Raw genomic sequence first — 19,107 nt, 5'->3', positions numbered from 1 at the left:
GGGTGGAGAAACAACATCGGGCTTGATTTATACAGTTCCACTGGAATACCATTGGGGCCGGGCGCCTTACCAGGTCTGAGGGAACGAATGGCAAGGGCTATCTCATCCGCAGTGATGTCCTTATCTAAGCCGTCATGGTCCGTCTCCGACAGGCACGGGAGATCTATTCCCGCCAAAAGTGCAACGGAGTCGGTCTCAGACCGGTCCGAGACCGAAGTATAAATGCTCTCAAAATAGTCCGAGAACGACTCAACTATTGCCTTCGGATCGGTGACAAGCAGGCCATCGTCCCCCAACACCTCCGGAACCACGCGACCAGCTCTCTCCTTCTTGTCAAGCCAAGCAAGGAGCTTGCACGCCTTGTCTCCGACATCGTAAATTCTACCCTGTTGTTCCCTACCCATGACTTTGGCAGCATCGGAAACAATATCACGATATTCTGATTGCTTAAGCGAGAAAGCATGGAGCAACTCAGGCGTCGGGCCCGCTTCCAATTGAGAGTCCAGCTCCATAATCTCTGCTTCGATGCGCACCATGTCGGCATCTCTGTGCCTCCGGACGTCCGCTATAATGGCGAGAGCCTCACCTCGGAGAACCGTCTTAAACGCCTCCCATAAAATGGCGGCTGATGCGACCGACCCAGTGTTCTCAGAGAAATAGAGCTCAATGGCTCTGGCCAGGAGTCCGCGCGTCTTCGGGTTTCGAAAATACCACGGGTTAACCACTACAGGCCGTTCGGTGACCATGATGTCGAAGTCGAAAGACACCCAGACCGGTGAATGGTCCGAGATGCCCCTCGCCAGTAAGCGGGCCTCGGAAATCGCCGGCGCATGGGCCGCCAGGGCCAGGACATAATCTATTCTAGAGAGGCTACCGTGCGCCCCCGAGTGAAACGAGTATTGAATCTGGGTGGGATGCATAAGTCTCCAGCAGTCAATCAGACCCATGGTGTCGAGGAAATCGGGCAACCAGGATTGTGAACTACAGAGATCTCTGGGCGGATGTCTGTCCAAGGTCCCCAAGCAGACTGAGTTGAAGTCACCTCCCACAATAAGCAACCCTTCGGGTAGGCCCAAGATGGCGCCTCCAAGGTCCTGAAAAGTGTTGTTTTGTAGCCCCAGGGGAACGTAAACTGAAACCAGAATCAACGACCGCCCCTCCCATCTCCCCGTGACGGCAGCGTACCGCCCCCTCTCATCCACAACACTGGAGTCAATCTCAAATGGGAGAGACGTGTGCATCATAATCCCTGCCCCCCGGGACCCTGAGGAAAACCCCGAATGTGCCACCAGTTTGAAACCCTTCCTGTTAAGCGCTCGACACGTATTACCCACCAAGTGCGTCTCCTGTAACAAAATAACATCAGGCATACATCTTCTAAACAGTTGCAAAACCACCCCTCTCTTGATGCGATCATGCAAGCCGTTAACATTCCAACACAGAACTTTTAATTTCCTACCCCCCATCATCAAATCATGGGCCTTCGCCGACCCCAGTAGGCCTCATAGATACAGTGAAAGAATTAGAGCATTCGTTGCATTACCTTAGAAAAAGAAAGAAGAAACAAAGAAAGCAAACAGAACCAACCATCGAACCACCCCCCACCCTGCACCCCTGCAGTAGACTAAGTAGCCCTCCCAACCAGCAGTGTGCCTGTCGCCCCATAAACTAAACTACAAGAAGACCCTAGAGAAGAAAGGAGATCACGTAGTCCCCCCCTCCACCCTCCATGTTAGAAAGAAGGATATTCACCATATAGTGCAACAGTATGGCTTATTGGTCATTGTCAACAGGACCACCGACCGACAAAGTCAGTGAAATGAGTTCTACTCCTGACGATCGGGGCCTCCCGAGGCGCCCTCCGAATGTTCTTCCCGTTCCTCTCGTCTGTGCGGCAAGGTGTCCAGCCAGTCGCTTACCACATCAGGCATGTCAAAAAACACAGCACGACCATCGTGTTCAATACGCAGTCTAGCGGGGAACATCATAGAATACTTCATCCCCAAGTCTCTGAGACGCCGCTTCACTCCCGCAAAACTTTGGCGCTGTCTCTGAACCGCCGTAGTAAAATCTGGGTAAAAGTTGACATCCGCGTTCTGGAACTTGAGGGGCCCGTGTCGTCTCGAGGCCTGTAGGATCACGTCCCGATCTCTAAAATTGAACAGGCGGGCTATGATGGGTCGTGGCGAGGTGCCCGACTTGGGCGGTCCACCCGGCATTCTATGGGCCCGCTCAACTGAAAAGAAATGGCTGAGTCCCGCAGGGGTCAGATGAGTCTTTATCAGTTCCTCGACGAAGAGATCAGTGGCCGAGTCCTCTGCACCTTCCGGAACCCCAATAATTCGGATGTTCTGTCGCCTGGCACATCCCTTGAAATCTTCCAGCCGCCTCAAAAAAAGATCGTTGACAGACCTCAGGTTCCGGACCTCCGTCTGCAGGTCCGAGACATCAGTCGTGAGGCTCGCGGTTTTGATGTCTAGCGATTTCACCCTGTCATTAGTCTTGCCGAGGTCGGCCCTGATTAGGTATAGGTCGATCACCAGGGTATCAACTTTGTGCATCAGGACCTCGTGTTGCTTGTGCATCTCCGATCTGATGCCAGCTATAGCCCCCATGATGTCCCGGAGTGTCGGCTTCGACTCGTCCGGCGAACCCGCACGTAGAGAGTCTTTTGAATGGGTGGCCACAATCGGCGAGGTCCTTTGTTGGGCATAGCGGTCAATCTTGTTTGTCTGGGGTTGGACCGTCTTCCTACTGGCCCGATTCACAGTTCTGTCTGGGTCGCCCTTGCCCGTCATGTTAGAGCCGGGGATTGAACAAAAGATGGTACACCAAAACCCCTTCAAGCACACAAGCAGATGCGAAGCGTAGCAGCCGCAGATGTGTATTCAGCAAGAGGCCACTTCGCAACTTCGCGTACTCCGCTGGTTGGCGCTGGAGTCACTCACTCGGCATATCGATCATGCGCTTCAGCGTCGCTGCCGTCGGCCATCACCAAGACAATGGATCGTCCCTGGCACGAATCTTTAGCACGACGTATCTTTGTCTATAAGTGTCGGATTTTGAATCGGACAGCAGATCCCGTCTCAACGACCGTTCACCAACAAGAATCCAGCACCGTGGAACAGGATTTATGCGGAGGGTCGGAGGGTCTCCGGAGCTCCGAGCTTACGCGGCCATCTTGCTTGCCCGCGAAGCTCCTCCTCCGAATTTCAGCGTTTTCAATCGCTATTTGGCTGCAAGCAATGTAGGTGAGTTTAAACTTACTAGCAAAATAAGGAATCGCAAAATTGTGATTCCTTTTTTTGCTCTTGCATTAAAGGAATCACAAATTGCGATCCCTAAAATGCAATGTAAGCAGCACAAAAGAAAGTGCACTTTAGCCTTAAGGAATCGCTAATTATGACAAACTTCAAGTTGGTGGTAATTAGCGATTTCCTTTAAAAAAGTACTTTTTTGCTTTTTTCAAAGTGCATGTGGCATACATTCATGCCCTTAGGGCATGTATGTGCGCCACATGTGCACATATTTACATTTCAGGGGTGCAACAGGGTGTCCTTTTAACACCCTGGCACCCTTGAAATAGCGACCCTCTATCTGCGATTCTCTAATAGGGAATCGCAAATAGAGAATATCTTCCCATTCATTCCTATTGGCCTCCTAGCCCATAGGAATGAATGGGTAGATATTCCTTATTAGAGAATCTAAATTTGAGATTCGTTAATAAGGAATATTAAGGATTCACTAGTAGTTTAGCAATTCCTACCTGCATTCAATTTTGTGGGTCCTTAATAGCAAATCAGTAAAATTCGCTATTAAGGATTTGCAAATTAGATTTTACCTACATCTGGCTCTAACTATCTACAAAACAACAGGTGTTCACACCTTCATAATACAGAACTATGTAGCAATTAGAGACCTTTGCATGAGCTAACCTTCCAAATAAAAAAACCCTTGTAACTTATGTTCTTTTAATACACTTCTCTATAGTATAATCTTGCTAGAACATTTGCAATGTAACCAGATGTTCCTCACAGACATAACCAACTAGCCTGTTACCCAAGTACTCTTACAGAATTATATGGATCAGTAAATGTAAATTGATACTTGTATAGCGCACTACTCACCCGCAAGGGTCTCAAGGCGCTTGTATGAATACCGCTGTGGAACCCATCCTGGCTTTCCCTGTGAGGCGTCCACTCCTGGGCACCCCCAAGGTGGCGGCCAGGCATCCTTAGCATTGTGGGGGCCGTTGTGGAGATTAAGCAAGCTATTGCCCAGAGTTGCAGAGTGGGACTTCATGATTGGAATAGGCACTGAGGCGAGAATTATCAGGTCCGTGGAATTTTGGGCCCAAGACCCGCCGAGGCGGGGAATTGAACCCTGGTCCCGGGCTAGACCTCTGCATCAGGGTCTGCCGCTCTAATCATTGAACCACACTTCTCCAGTGGTGAGTGTCATTCAAGATGGAATGACTGACATTAACTGACACCGCAGAGAGGTCTAAAAGTAGCAGGTCAGCTGTTTCCCTTTGATCCATCGAAGACCTCAGCTCGTTAATTACAGCAACCAAAAAGCTGTTCTTCTTGTCGTGCCCAAAAGCAAACCTCAAGAGTTTCATGGAGTCCAATTGGTCGGGAAGCCACCTGGCTATATGTTTTTACATAATTATATCAAAGACAGGTAAAAAGCATCATAGGGTGGTGGAAGATTTTGAGATCACAGGGATTGAGTCTGGGCTTTTTAATCAGTGGAGTTACCTTGTCTTTCTCACAACTTTGTTGACCAGTCCAGAAGCAAGTAAGTATTAATAAACCTACAAATCATATTGCTGTTTTAAGAATAGTCAGGATCTTGTGTATATCAGCTTCCTGCATGTGCATTAGGGAAAAACATTTTCAGTAGTATACAAAGGGAAGGAGCAAAAGTGGAACACGATTTCAGAGTTAACTGATCTGATCTCACAGCAGATGGTAGCAACCTTAGAATAGAAAACATGTAACAAGTCAACATAGAGAGATTGAGTTGGAAGCATCGTAGGCTGATTTAATACATACAAAACTGCAAATATAGGTTTCAGATCCCATACAAGATAATAAAAATTGACTTTTCTGTATGGAGGAATATTTGTATAGTGCTTGAGCTGCTTCATACATAGTACAAAGGATTCCTCAAGTAATGTTTGTTGAAGAGTGTGAAAAATTGAGTTGTTGGTTCAGGGGGTGTGAGCCCTTCTCAAGCAACAGCCACAATCCTTGTCGGGGTGAACCACAAAAAGTCACTAAATGAAACTGTGCTTCATCCTCTGGTAGCTTGCAATAAAAGCAGACAGGCTTGACATCTAAGTGTAAAGTATTTATGCGGGATTACAAACAATAATATAGTGAAGACACAACACAAGAAAAATCCCACACCAATTCAGGAAAATAGAGTAAAACTTAATACATTAATCTGCATTCTGTCCATCAATTGTTGTTTTTGCATTTGTCACCTGAGTGGGACGGGTACGCCCAGACATGGGTCCATGCTCTCTATGCCACTGGAGTCAAACTAGCCTGGCTGATGAGCGGTGATGCCCTGAAACCGGTCCCAGGATGTTTATTTACGGTTCAGGGTGGACTTGGCCTGGCAGCTCGGGCTGGACTGTTCCCATAGGGAGTAGGGTCAAGGCTGATTTGCACACAGCTGGGTTTAAACTGGAATGGCATGGGGAGCAAAAAACTATTAACATAGGCCCAGATCTCTATAGTCGAGTGAGTGTTTGACATTGATCAGCATTCTGTTCATCAATTGTTGTAGCAAGCACAAGCCAAGCTGGCAGAGAGCTCTACACATTCACATAGAATTAAATAATAGCTCTTTGAGAAAAAACAGGAATGAGCTACTCCTTCACCCTCAAGCCTACCCTACTGGATACCCTCAAAGCAGATGAGTTGCGCTCTACAGATTCACATACCATAACTAGAATAGCCAGTAATCTCCTGCCATCTTTATGCTGTGTCTCGGCACCGGGAAACCCTTTTTGGGCAGCTGTCGCGCCTTACAAATTAAAAAAATAAAATAAATAAATAAACTAAAGTGGGGAGGCAGGTCCTTAGCAAGAGAGCTCTGATGAAGAACAGTACAAAAGTGAACCAAGTAAGATACAGAAAAAAAAATCAATATAGCTGCCACCACAATCCCAAAAGTGATACTCTAAATAATGCTCTAACAAAATTGACATAGCTGACTGAAAAAAATCTGAGGAGAGCAAGAAACAACGGAATATAGCTCTCCAACCAGCTCTCGAACTAGGCTCCAAAAATAAAGAAACAGCAGACTGGCAAAACGTCTCAAGACCAGGTAAAGCTCCTAGCAACAAACCGTTCTGTAACAAGAAAGAATCTTACGTAATGGCATTAAAACAAAATGCATGTGCTCCGGACCTGATGGGTAAAATATATTTCTATTATTGATACCTATTAAGAACATAATCGGATGCAATACCTACAAATGAATAGTTACATTGTCTATTAAATAAATATACCCGACAAAATGTGCATTCCTCGATCTGCATAGTTTATAAAATTCATTATCAGCTAAATACAGAGACAAAATTTAAGTGGAAAGCTAATAATCGCATAACTTGACAGAACAAACGGGGAAACAAAATGCCTGAACAAGACCATGAAAAAAAAAGAAACGAAGAAAAGCAACTATAAAGCCGACTGCAAACAATCCTGTAATGAGTGATGTCATAGCAGTAGCAAAAGTGAAATTTAGACTCTCTCTAATTGATATCATACATGTGACACAAAACAATTTCTAAGTTAACATTTTCCTGACAAATTATATTACCACTCCTTCTCTTCCTCGCACCCATCCAGTATTCAATGAAGTGAAGTATACCTGTACGAGGACTAACAGGGAGAGGGTTGTGGGGATTTCCATGAGCAATCGAAGCATTAAATGAACACAGCCAAATGTCATGGATGGAAAAATTCAAAGAGGAACATGCTCGTAAGAGGAGAAGAGAAAAGGTCAAAACAGGACCCTAAAAGAAGTTCAAAATCATAGCTAGAACAATAAATATAGGCTAAAGGTGCTCCCTCAACCTTATTCAAAGGTCTCCGAAAGGGAACTCCAGCACAATCAATGGAACAAGCACAATGTCACACTGCAAACACATTAGTTGGTTGTTCTTGATTACGCTAAATTTAGTTATTGCCTTCCCTACTAAATTCAGCACAGATGGTCTTTTATTTGCCTGCTGAAAGTGGTTGAGGGGAGTAAACAATTAAAAATTATACTCACAATTTAGTTATGTCTAAAAGACCACAGACTCCGAATTCCAGTTTATGGATTTTATTATAAGGCCAAAAATTATTGGATATAAACACACCTTAAAACCAGATAATATAGGTACATAAAAATCAATATCGGAGCCGAACCTACGAATATAATTAATTTAGCATAGAAGGCATAATGTGATGAACTCCAAAATCAAAATGAACACAGAATGGACACTGAGTCCAAATCCTTATTCATGAGAAACAAAACAAAGGGTATCTTTCCCCACACTGCTCTCACTGAGGGTCCTCCCTTATCTCATACCCCAAAGGTGTCAGCCCATGTTGACTTCCTAAGAAGTACTCACGTTAAATTGGTCAGATAGCTTAAGGCTATGGAGCTCGTTCTAAGATGCTCCTTCTCCTCTTAAAAATGCAGAAGTCTCTCTCTTTCTGTCCCTGCACATCATACAAAAAGACAAAGTTCAGCCCCTCTCAAATGTATCACATGACAAACTGTTTCACTTGTAATATTCTCTAGTAGATTTCCATAGACGCTTTAATTAAGTTCTTCTTGTCATCTAGTGGCCTTGAGGTTCAGATAGGCCAGGCACGGAAGACATCCTCCCTTCTCGCTTTTCAGACTTCTTCAAAGACATTCCGGGTATCTTCTCAAACTAAGAATAACGAGGTCGAATTCCTGCACCTGCAGTAGGATGAGAACATACTGTCTCACATACATAAAGGATTCTTTTAATTATTTCTTGAGCAACGAAGGCTATTGGGAATCAAAAACAACCTGCAGTTCTAGTCCTATAGTGCAGGCAACTTTAACAATACATGGTTATATTATATGGATATAATGTCAAACTGCACATTAACAAACAGGAATTATAAGTGTCTCTAATGCATGTAAAATCCTACTTTATTGTGTACACTACATTTCACTACTTATACAGTGTGGATAAATGCATCTTAATATATGTAAAACACTGCAAATGATAAAATACATGTGAGTGCGTGTAAACCATGAGTATAATGCACCCATACAATTTAGACTGCTGTAAGCACTCTATCAGTCTCAGTATGGCATTGTCATGAGAGTAACACATGGCTAATCCCAATAACTAACAATACAACTGGATCTACTACTAACTTTGGGAGTAATGTAGTACCTGCCTTAACGCACTTCAACGCATCCTGAGGTGTAGTAAGCACTATGCAAATAAAATCGAAATTTCAATACAATTTCAATAAAAAAATGGACAAAGAATGCCATCAGCTACAATTTACAGTTAATCAGTTTAATCAGTTCAGTGAGCAAGGCCCAGGGTCCTAAATAACCATGATTACATTTTAAAAAGTGATATTGTTTGCAAAAGTTAAAAGTACACAATGTAGTATATAAATGTATTACTGCTGCTTTTTTTCAATTAAAAGTTATTGTTAGGACATCTAATAAAAAAGCTGAAGACATTATGAAGGTATGACACGGAAATGTATACACACTTCACACCATGGCAAAAATGTGAGTAAATTAGAGTGGGATAAAGAAGACAGTCAAATAAAAAATATGTCATCGTTATTTTGGTGTTTTGTGTTTTACCGAGCTGTGTTGTATAAAAAGAGATATGGAACTACACATGGGACTTTGACCAATTAAATGTTTCTGCTATGTTTTTCAAAACAGCCACTTGCCTTATTTTCTTAAAAGTAACTTAGCTTCAAAGATAGCGGATTCATCAAGCCATTTAATGTTTTCATTGTAAATAATAGAACATGCCATGGTTCTTTCGCTAAAGCAGACACATAAACCTCGATTTAGAGTTTGGCCCAAGCGGGACTTCTACAAGGACCAAGCACATGTCCTGTTTGGCCAATTGAGTGTGTATAACCATCTGTACACTCTGGGGTTGATTCTGATTCAGTAAAATCCCCTACAAATCGCGTTTTCCTGTACGATTCGTACAGCTTCAACGTCCCCGTACGTACGATCAAGTACGACCCAAACCCAAAGCAGATCTCCGTACGAATTGTATCAAACACCGTACGACCAAATAATACATACGATTTGTATCTGGTTCACGCAGTACGCGACGTCCGGACGTAAACAAGCAGCAGTTTCCGGCCCAGCAAGAACAATTCGTCTCTGCGACACTCTGTATGACCGTTTTTCTACGGGAGCTAAAAACAGCCGTAAAAGCAAAGTCTGGTTTGAACCGCACCCCGGTACGCAACATACACGCCATGAACTCCATCGTCCGTGTCATCCCAGCCCTATACGCCTTTGACCTGGTGCTTAGAAATCGACAACGGCGCAGACGATGAGTACAACGTACCGCAACAACGGAAGTCTACTTGTACGGTCGTCTTACACATTCGCCTATACCACCATTGCAATAGTGATACGAGCCGCACACACTCCATGAATGTTGGGGTACGGTGAGTTTCACGCTCGCGTATGGCACCAATATAAAAGTGATACGACCCGCACACACGCCATGAACCTTGGGATACGGTGTGTTTCACGCTCGCGTATGGCACCAGTCTAATAGTGATACGACCCGCACACACTCCATGAATGTTGGTGTACGGTCGTGACATCTGAGAGGTGGGTGTATATGACTCCTAGCAGTGTCCAGACAGATGAGGGGTGGGTGGGTATGACTCTCAGCAGTGTCCAGACAGATGAGGGGTGGGTGCAGAAGACTCCCAGAATAGGCCAACAGTATGGGGGTGGGTAAATATGACTCCCAGCAGTGTCCAGACAGATGAGGGGTGGGTGTATATGACTCCCAGCAGTGTCCAGACAGATGAGGGGTGGGTGTATATGACTCGCAGCAGGGTCCAGACAGATATGGGGTGGGTGCAGATGACTCCCAGCAGTGTCCAGGCAGATGAGGGGTGGGTGTATATGACTCCCAGCAGTGTCCAGCCAGATGAGGGGTGGGTGCAGAGGACTCCCAGCATAGGCCAACAGTATGGGGGTGGGTGGATGTGACTCCCAGCAGTGTCCAGACAGATGAGGGGTAGGTAGATATGACTTCCAGCAGTGTCCAGACAGATGAGGGGTGGGTGCAGAGGACTCCCAGCATAGGCCAACAGTATGGGGGTGGGTGGATATGACTCCCAGCAGTGTCCTGACAGAGGAGGGGTGGGTGCAGAGGACTCCCAGCATAGGCCAACAGTATGGGAGTGGGTGGATATGACTCCCAGCAGTGTCCAGACTGATAAGTGGTGGGTGCAGAGGACTCCTAGCACTGTTCAGATATAGGGGTTTTACATCATCATCAGCATACCACAATTACATGGGGGTATGTGCACATCCCTAACTTGTGACTTTCATGACAGTGCCATAGCAACACATCACTTACAGCAGTGTCCCACTCCCTGGAGGATGGATTACTGTCACACACTGTGTGACACACCACATGTGGGTGTGATGTCGAATTCCACATGCATACCCACCCATGGAGTTTACTGACTAAATACACACCCGACCATCATGACACTATAGTGTCTAGTGATGTAATAGGCCACGAAACAAAGAGAGCGAAATAGAACACACACTGTCAAGTACATTCCTGCGCTGATATGAATGTCCAGGTGGTCGGCAGACCACCAAGATGTAGTCTATCATGGAAGGAATAGTTTTCAAAACCCTTAGGTACAATGCTCAGAATTGTGAGTCATGTGCCCAAATACCCTGCAGAACAATTTCCAACATAGGGGTAGGCTGTGATAACACACATGCATAGTGCCAAAAAGGGTGAATGTGTCCATGAAGGCATTTGTACATAATCAAAACATGAGTACAGTGAGTAGCATGGTTGGCACAGACAAATGAGCAGCATCTGTGAGCAGGTATGGCCCTTGCTGAAGGGAACCGTCACCAAACAGGAAATGTGCACACATGTCAGCACAACAATTGTGCACCTGTCTGCAGTGAAGATCTCAGGTGTCACAGAGGAAGGAACACTTTTTGGGACAATGTCTGTAGCCAAACTGAACCTACACAACCAATGGTTAATTGCAGAGACATTGTGAAGACACACAGATACCATGGTCCACTTCATGACCGTCATCAAAAAATATAGTTCACAACCCCAAAACATTACCATGACACCAACTCCAGGGCCTGCATCAACAAGATCAAGTACCTGAAATACAATAGTGTAGAATGCAAAATAAAAGGCTTTATTAAGCTTCAAAATCAAATAAGTGGAAAAATGAGTCCAAGCTCTAAAGTGTCCAATTGGCAGTCCATAACACAGTCCTTTGGGGGACGTAGGGGAGGTCGTCTACCCCAAACTTGCCTGCACAGGAATGGACTAATGGTCTGTTGACCCTTGGGGGCATCATCGGGTTCAGCACCAGGCACCAAAGGGACAGTAGTGGGAAGGGTAGGTGTCGTGGGTGCAGGGTGGGACGTATCGTCCTCAGTGGTTTGTGCAGCACCAAAGGTGGAAAGGTACTCAGCGCTGCACACTCCTGCCAAGTCATCAAGACTATCCCCTGCACCCGGGGACACTATGGGAGTGGAGGTTAAGGACTGTGCATGTTGCCGACTGTGAGTTTGGCTGCCTGTCTGTGTTCTGACACCAGTCCCTGTGGGTGTGCCTGGCGCCCTCTGAGGTTGTGTGCCAGGACGTGTGTACTTTGACTTTCGTTGGGGTGTGCTGCATGTGTCCGTTGGTGTGCATGATCGTACCTTTCTGCGTGTGCTTTGGACAGGTATGGGAGAGGGTAGTGTGGTTGGGTCTGAAGGAGGGGGAGCAGACCGCTGCAGGAGGGCAACTGCTGCCGTCAGTGAGGAGTCCATGGACGTGAGAATCCAACGTTGGTCAGACATCATAGCTGACATGACCTCCATCAACGACAACAACTGGGTCAGTATTTTAGTCTGGAGGACTGTCAGCATTGATGTCTGACCAACCTGAATCTTCCGGAGTAGGGTCACAGACTCCCCACTGAGGGCAGCAGGGGTGACAGGGGCAGGGGGTGTGGTGCCTAGGCCGAAGGAGACATGGGGGGCTGCACGGACAGAAGGGACTGGAGCAACTGGGAGGGTGGAGATGGTACTGGAGGAGGCGGGGACAGACACATTGCTGCTGTCGGATGTTGCGGTGTATTCCCCCTCCTCCAGGTAGTCAGAGGCGGACCCATCTGCATGGTAGGAAGTGTCGCCTTCCAAAAGGTCCGCAGGCCGACTCGCCTCACCCTCCGTGCCATTGGCTCCCTCCGACTCCACAGCAATGGTGGCACTGTTGCTGGGTCCCTCCTCTTGGTCCGTGCATGTGTCTCCTTCTGTCTCTGTTGATGATGATGCTGTGGGCAAGTAGAAGAAACAGAAAGGCATCAGTCACCTGTACACATCTGACACATGAGCACAAAAACAGTAGGTCACACTGCAAATCATGGCATGCATCATCAGTAACAGCCAGATAGCCCTGAACATATTTGAGACTTGTACTGCCCAGTTGGTATGGACATAATGCTACTTGGACACAAGGATCCAAAGAACACACCAGGCCACAACTTGAATGAGAATTACACATAGAGGCTACTGTTTGTTTACAGGAGAGCTGATCAATACAATGAAGTGATGCCACCTCAAATACGCAAAAAAAGTAACAGTAGTGGTGACCCTCAGGGAACAATAACCCACCTCACTCCCCAATGTGATACAACACTCAGAGCCCTGTAAGTATATTGTTTAAAAAATCAATTTAAAGAAATGTTAGCATCTTGGGACTCACCACACTTTACACAATCAACATGTATTGAATGTGGTAATTCACCATCTCGTGAAGGCAACACGTATGTGCCTGCATGACAGATGTCTCAAAATGAAATGACCACAAAAAAGATTTACACATTCTTTGAAACAGCTGGCACCCTGTAAGATAAAACACTGTTAGAAACAAATGGAATTGCAGATTTGCCACATACATGGTCCAACGGAGTTCTGGATGTCTTGACACTCATTACTTTGTACAATCGACAACAAACGAGTTTCAAGACCTCAAGACCACTGTGGGGACATGTATATGGAGATCAAGGCACATCATTAATCACTAACACTGGACTCTTTGAAAAGCTGCCTGCTTCTTTGACGAAAGTGGAATGTTGTTTTGTCTGCACTACCTTGTGAGACAAGTATCATGCAGGCACATTAGTGTCATTTACACAATTCATCATATTAACACATCCAAAACATGAACAACTTTTTATAAGTCTTGTGAGTGACACTACCTGAAATATGACAGTCCTCACATGGGCATCCATTCCCTGATGACACAGTTGCGTGCCCAAAATACCTACTGGTTGTCATGTGAAGTGGCACACATGTCCCAACTGAGGACAATGCTTCAGCTAATGGGCCTGCAATTGTGATGAACAAAATCATTGCTGCATTGTGGACACACCGTTATCCCCAGGCAAAATGTCAACGCAGAAGTGTGCACACTAACACAATACACCGTAGCATCTGAACTACATACATGTGGCAAAATTGTATGATGCACAATCGTGTCTGGAACCAAATGACACCGGCTGCCAAGCCCCAAATGAAATCACTGGCCAACATCATTGGGGCAGTGCATGGTGAATCATTGATCAGCCAATTCACACCCACAGGTCAGACCTGGCAAGGCTAAATCAGGCAGGCCCATGTAGACCTCTCCTGCACAACACCCCCATACCTCAGTCAATGTGACTGCTACAGCTCAAGAAGTGAGACCTCGAATCAGGGTAGCAAAAACTGTGCTGCAACAATTCAAAAAGTAACAGCAGCTCACCTTGTGGGGATGGCAATACATATTACCCACAAACAACCAACAACACATTGTTGTGAATAGGCACTGCCCAGTGTGAGTATGCACAAGCCAAATCTTGTATCCATGTCCAGTGGACACATGTAGCAGACACAGGAAAAATAGAATCTATGCCAGGGAACAATACCACTAAGGCAGACCCATGCTGAAGCCACATAGAATGGGCACAGTGTTGGATGACACACATGATTAGGAGGCCAGGGTGTCTCAGGGGACTGTAGTGGGCACACTGATCCATGGGTCTGGAATGAGCTGACTATACCATGAGTAACCGTCATGGCACTATGCACATCTCACACTGATGTACATCATGTCTGAGAACCCAACATGGGAATTGCATGCTGCCAGGGTGTGCAGTAGAGACCTCACACTCCTATGTTGAGACTCATCAGTGAAAACAAATATTAAGCCAAAACACAGTGCACAGGTCATGGCACAGGCAAGGTCTCAACCCATGTCACAGACCACCCTCCCACATGATGCGGAAATCAATGTGCAGGCTTATCTCCTTGCACTCTAGATGAGCATGATGTAAATGTGATTACACACAGACCAGGGGACACATGTGAAGGAGGGGAAGGGATAAAAATGAGTACCAGGTGACTATGGTGAATGGAAAAGACACTCACATATAACCTGTATGACCAGACACCACAACTGTGGGAGTGTAGCCAGGCTTCAGAGCACTTCAAAAAGCAGGTGACACACTACACAACAAACAGCCATGTACCTACTCCCTTCCTTGCTGCTGTCTCTCCTGCAACTGCCTATCGAGGTCTGGAAAGACGACTGCCAGGACCCGGAGCATGTGGGGGTGAGGTGACGGCTTCCACCATGCCAGCGTGGGGGCTCCAGGTCGAGCTGGACCCGGGCGATACGCCGGGTCCAGCATCGGATGTCCCGCCACCACTTCTGGATGTTGCGCAGCCGCCGGCGATGTCCCCCCGCAGACCTGACGGCCCTGACAGTCTCCAACCATATTTCCCCCTTCTCATAGGCAGTTACCTGTCAGGAAGACAAAGTGAAACAACATCACTACACCTGCACCATGTCCCCGACACACACACTTGCACACCATTGATAATGTGAACAGGGCATAGGATGGTGACAGGACTTGCATCATTGTCCATGTGAATTAGGCCTGTGTGCAAGCCACAATGCACTAAATTGCATTGAAAGCCTACAGATGGCGCAACATGTGCAACAGATTCACAGATCATGGCACACACTGGGCAACACATGCAACTGCAGGGTTAGTGACAGCAAGTGACAAGCTTTCACATATCCCACTCCACTTGAGAACCCTCAGCAGACCAGACAGACACACCCTGGCACAGATCACTCGCCTGTCATTGACAGCAGCGGAAACAGCCCTCACTTTGCACATGTGCCAGTTGACAATGGGGTGTCGCAGGTGTCGTGCTAGCTTTGCAATTCAGGCACACAGCACTGCTTACATGTCACATCAGATGGCAGAGCAGCTGCATACACCATGCAGCAGTGGTGCAAGACATCACATACACACTCAACTCGATGACAAGGAGCATTCACACGCTTCAATGTACATGAGATCTAACACATCATTTGGACAATCTCACCACAGGTCCCCTCAAGTCATAAACATCTGTGAGTACAGTCACCTGTCACTCCTAGGGGAACACTGTTCCATCTCAGGACATTTGAGAATAAAGCCACCAAGGTCTGGCATGACTGAAAGTGTCAATCACTATGCAGTGAAGGTCAGAGTAAGCACAATGCAAGTGAGGAGTGAACACACATGAACTACATCATGCTCTTCATGAGGGACACCACAGCGTACACCCCCGGGACTCACTCACAAACACATTGCATGTCTGCCCCACCAATACACAATGCATGTTGTGACACTCACTTAACAAGTGCACACTCAAAGGTTGTGCAGTCAGCACTCACCTGCTCCTCTGGTCTCCCATACAGCTTGCTGTACTGTGGTAGACATGCATCCAGCAGGGCCTTGTTTTCCTCCTCACTGAAGGCTGGGGCCCTATCCACAGTACGAGCAATCATGATATTCCAGAGGATGCAGACAGCAGCAGTGTGGTCCACTCCAATGTTGTGCAGGCAAGTGCTCTCTCAGGGCTGCATGCAGACTTAAATCAGTGCTGCTGAAGGGCTCTCAGTTTCAGAAGTACAGTGTGATAGGCCAGATTAGTTTGCATCCTATGTTTCATACAATCCCTTCACACATAAGGCCCTGACACACATTTGCATGGTTTAAAATTTGAGCTTCAGCTCCACAATGATTTTGCAACATTGTATATTTATGACCAACTGACTTTTGCATGGCACCTGTAGCACACACTCAAATCTCATTATCAATGACAACCAGGATGTATTCAGGGCCCTATGTGTCCCCTAACTCTTTTTTTTACATACACACACGTGAACGGTGCGTTTCAAGCGCTCGCGTGTTGCACGATCACAATATTGATACGATGCGCACACACGCATGGAAAGTAGGGGTACGCTGCGCTCGCGTATGGCACGATTACAATAATGATACCATGCGCAAACACGCACGGAATGCAGGGGTACTGTGCGCTTGTGTATGGCACGATTACAATAGTGATACGATGCGCACACATAAACGGAATACAGGGGTATGGTGCGCTTGTGTATGGCACGATTACAATAGTGATACGATGCGCACACACGCACGGAAAGCAGTGGTACGGTGCGCTCGCGTATGGCACGATTACAATAGTGATTCGATGCGCTACACGCACGGAATGCAGGGGTACGGTGCGTTTCAGATGGTACGTTTCACACGCTGTAGTGAATGCAGGGGTACGGTGCGTTTCAGACTGTACGTTTCACACGCTGTAGTGAATGCAGGGGTACGGTGCATTTCAGACGGTATGTTTCACACGCTGTAGTGAATGCAGGGGTACGGTGCATTTCAGATGATACATTTCACACGCTGTAGTGAATGCAGGGGTACGGTGCTTTCCAGACGGTACATTTCACACGTTGTAGTGAATTCAGGGGTACGGCACGTTTCAGATGATACGTTTCACACACTGTAGTGAATGCAGGGGTACGGTGCGTTTCAGACGGTACGTTTCACACGCTGTAGTGAATGCAGGGGTATGGTGCGTTTCAGACGGTACAGTTTACACGCTCACGTATGGCACCAGTACAATAGTGATACAAGGCACACACATGGCAGAGATGTAGGGGTACGTTTCAAACAAGGATGCCTATCAAGTTCTTGTCATTGCATCCTTACATGAGCAGTCCCTAGGTGTGGCAGGCAGTGATATAGCACAGGGTATGTGATCATGTTGCACAATCAATGTGTGATGACCTGTTCACACATGTCATGTATGATGGGGCACTATGTGGTACACATCACCTTTACACTTAACCCATATGTATCATTATGCAGATGTTGTCCTGCACATCAACACCGGGATGGCACATTCATCACTACGGGCACCCGTCTCATGATGCCAGGGACCGGGGCACTTTGTCACTTGACATTTCACGCTCAGCATGACCCTATAAGACTATGTCCGGTGTGTGTAATGTTAAAGATTGAGCCTGCTGTTTGTGTTCCGTAAACTGCATCTGCTGTTGGTGCATCTAACATGGGTCTGTGTTGAGATGGGAATGGTTTCACATGTACGCACACCATGCCACATGTGGATTCTCACGGCTTTTGGCTCTGAAGGCATCAGACATCAACCTTTCCCCAGGCATACATGTCTGCATCGTGATAATGGCTGTGTTGTTTTGTTGTCACATGCACACCTTAATCGCAATGTGTTTGATATGTACATTAAGAAATGAGCCCGGAGTCTGGGTTCGGAGACCTGTCTCGTGTGGTGGCTGACTTCAAAATAATATTTAAGTGTAGCCGAAAAAAGAAAGAAAAAATGTCTTTCTTTTAGTCCCCTCACTCACTGGAGTTTCCTCACTGTGACATGCTTCATCATTGGGGCCATCCCAGTTCTCTTTGAAAAGGGGAGTGCTATGACTTGCGAAATACGTAGGAGCACTATAGTTGTGAAGGACTATGTGTGGTGCACAAAGTGTAGTGAGGTGGAGTGGGTGAGTGTGTGAATTAAAAATACTGTGCTAGTGGGCCTCAATGTTTTATTTTGCGCCTAGACTGGTATGATTAAAAATGGGGTTATACTGTAAGCCGACCAACTATGTAGGTAGGTTCAGTATATGGTCAACTTGTTTCACGCTACCCCTAGCGTTTCGTCAGGACCATACAGGGACCAGCCCTGTATATGCCACTCCTAGAAACCTAAATTAAGGTTAAGGATTCATTAGTGAAAAAAGGTATTTACAATGATGCACGCTGCTTAATTAAAACGCATGAGTGGTTCAAAATACATACGCGATGACTTTCAGACGTATGTATTGTTCACTTGAGAACCTGTAAGAAAAATGAATAAACAGAGTTTTAAAAAACACCTTGCCCCTTTCTCAGGGAGATCGGGGTCTTGTAAGTCCTTCATGATGCACGTTTTCGATACATATACATGTATATATGCATACTCTATATGGTGCTATTTGCCCATATTGGTGCGTGCAAGCTCTCAGGTCCGGTGTCAGACACCGGACCTGAGAGCATCATATAGAGTATGCATATATACACGTATGTGTATCGAAAACAGGATACAGTGGCTGTTGTTTTCCTTTACAGGTGTAACTGTTATAGTATAGGTCTTGAGGGATTCTGTGATTCAGTGACAAGAATTGTTGAATCCTTATGCTTGTTTACCTTTGTTTCAGATCTCACTCCATGCTGTTCCCTTCCTTTCCTTCCCTTGCCTGATCACCCTTTTGAGTCAGTCATTTATATTCAGACCAAGGGGCTATCGGGAGATGGACAACTTTGCGCAGGATTCAAGGATCTGACAGTCCCAGGCAGTTGTGTGCAGATTGTTTCACCAGCATTACAGGTAACCTGTTTGGATGACTGTTATTTTCTTCAGAGCAATGCCACT

Source organism: Lissotriton vulgaris, chromosome 4_1 (genome assembly GCF_964263255.1).
Source record: "Lissotriton vulgaris chromosome 4_1, aLisVul1.2, whole genome shotgun sequence".
NCBI classification, from domain to species: domain Eukaryota; kingdom Metazoa; phylum Chordata; class Amphibia; order Caudata; family Salamandridae; genus Lissotriton; species Lissotriton vulgaris.
This window is presented reverse-complemented; position numbering follows the sequence as displayed.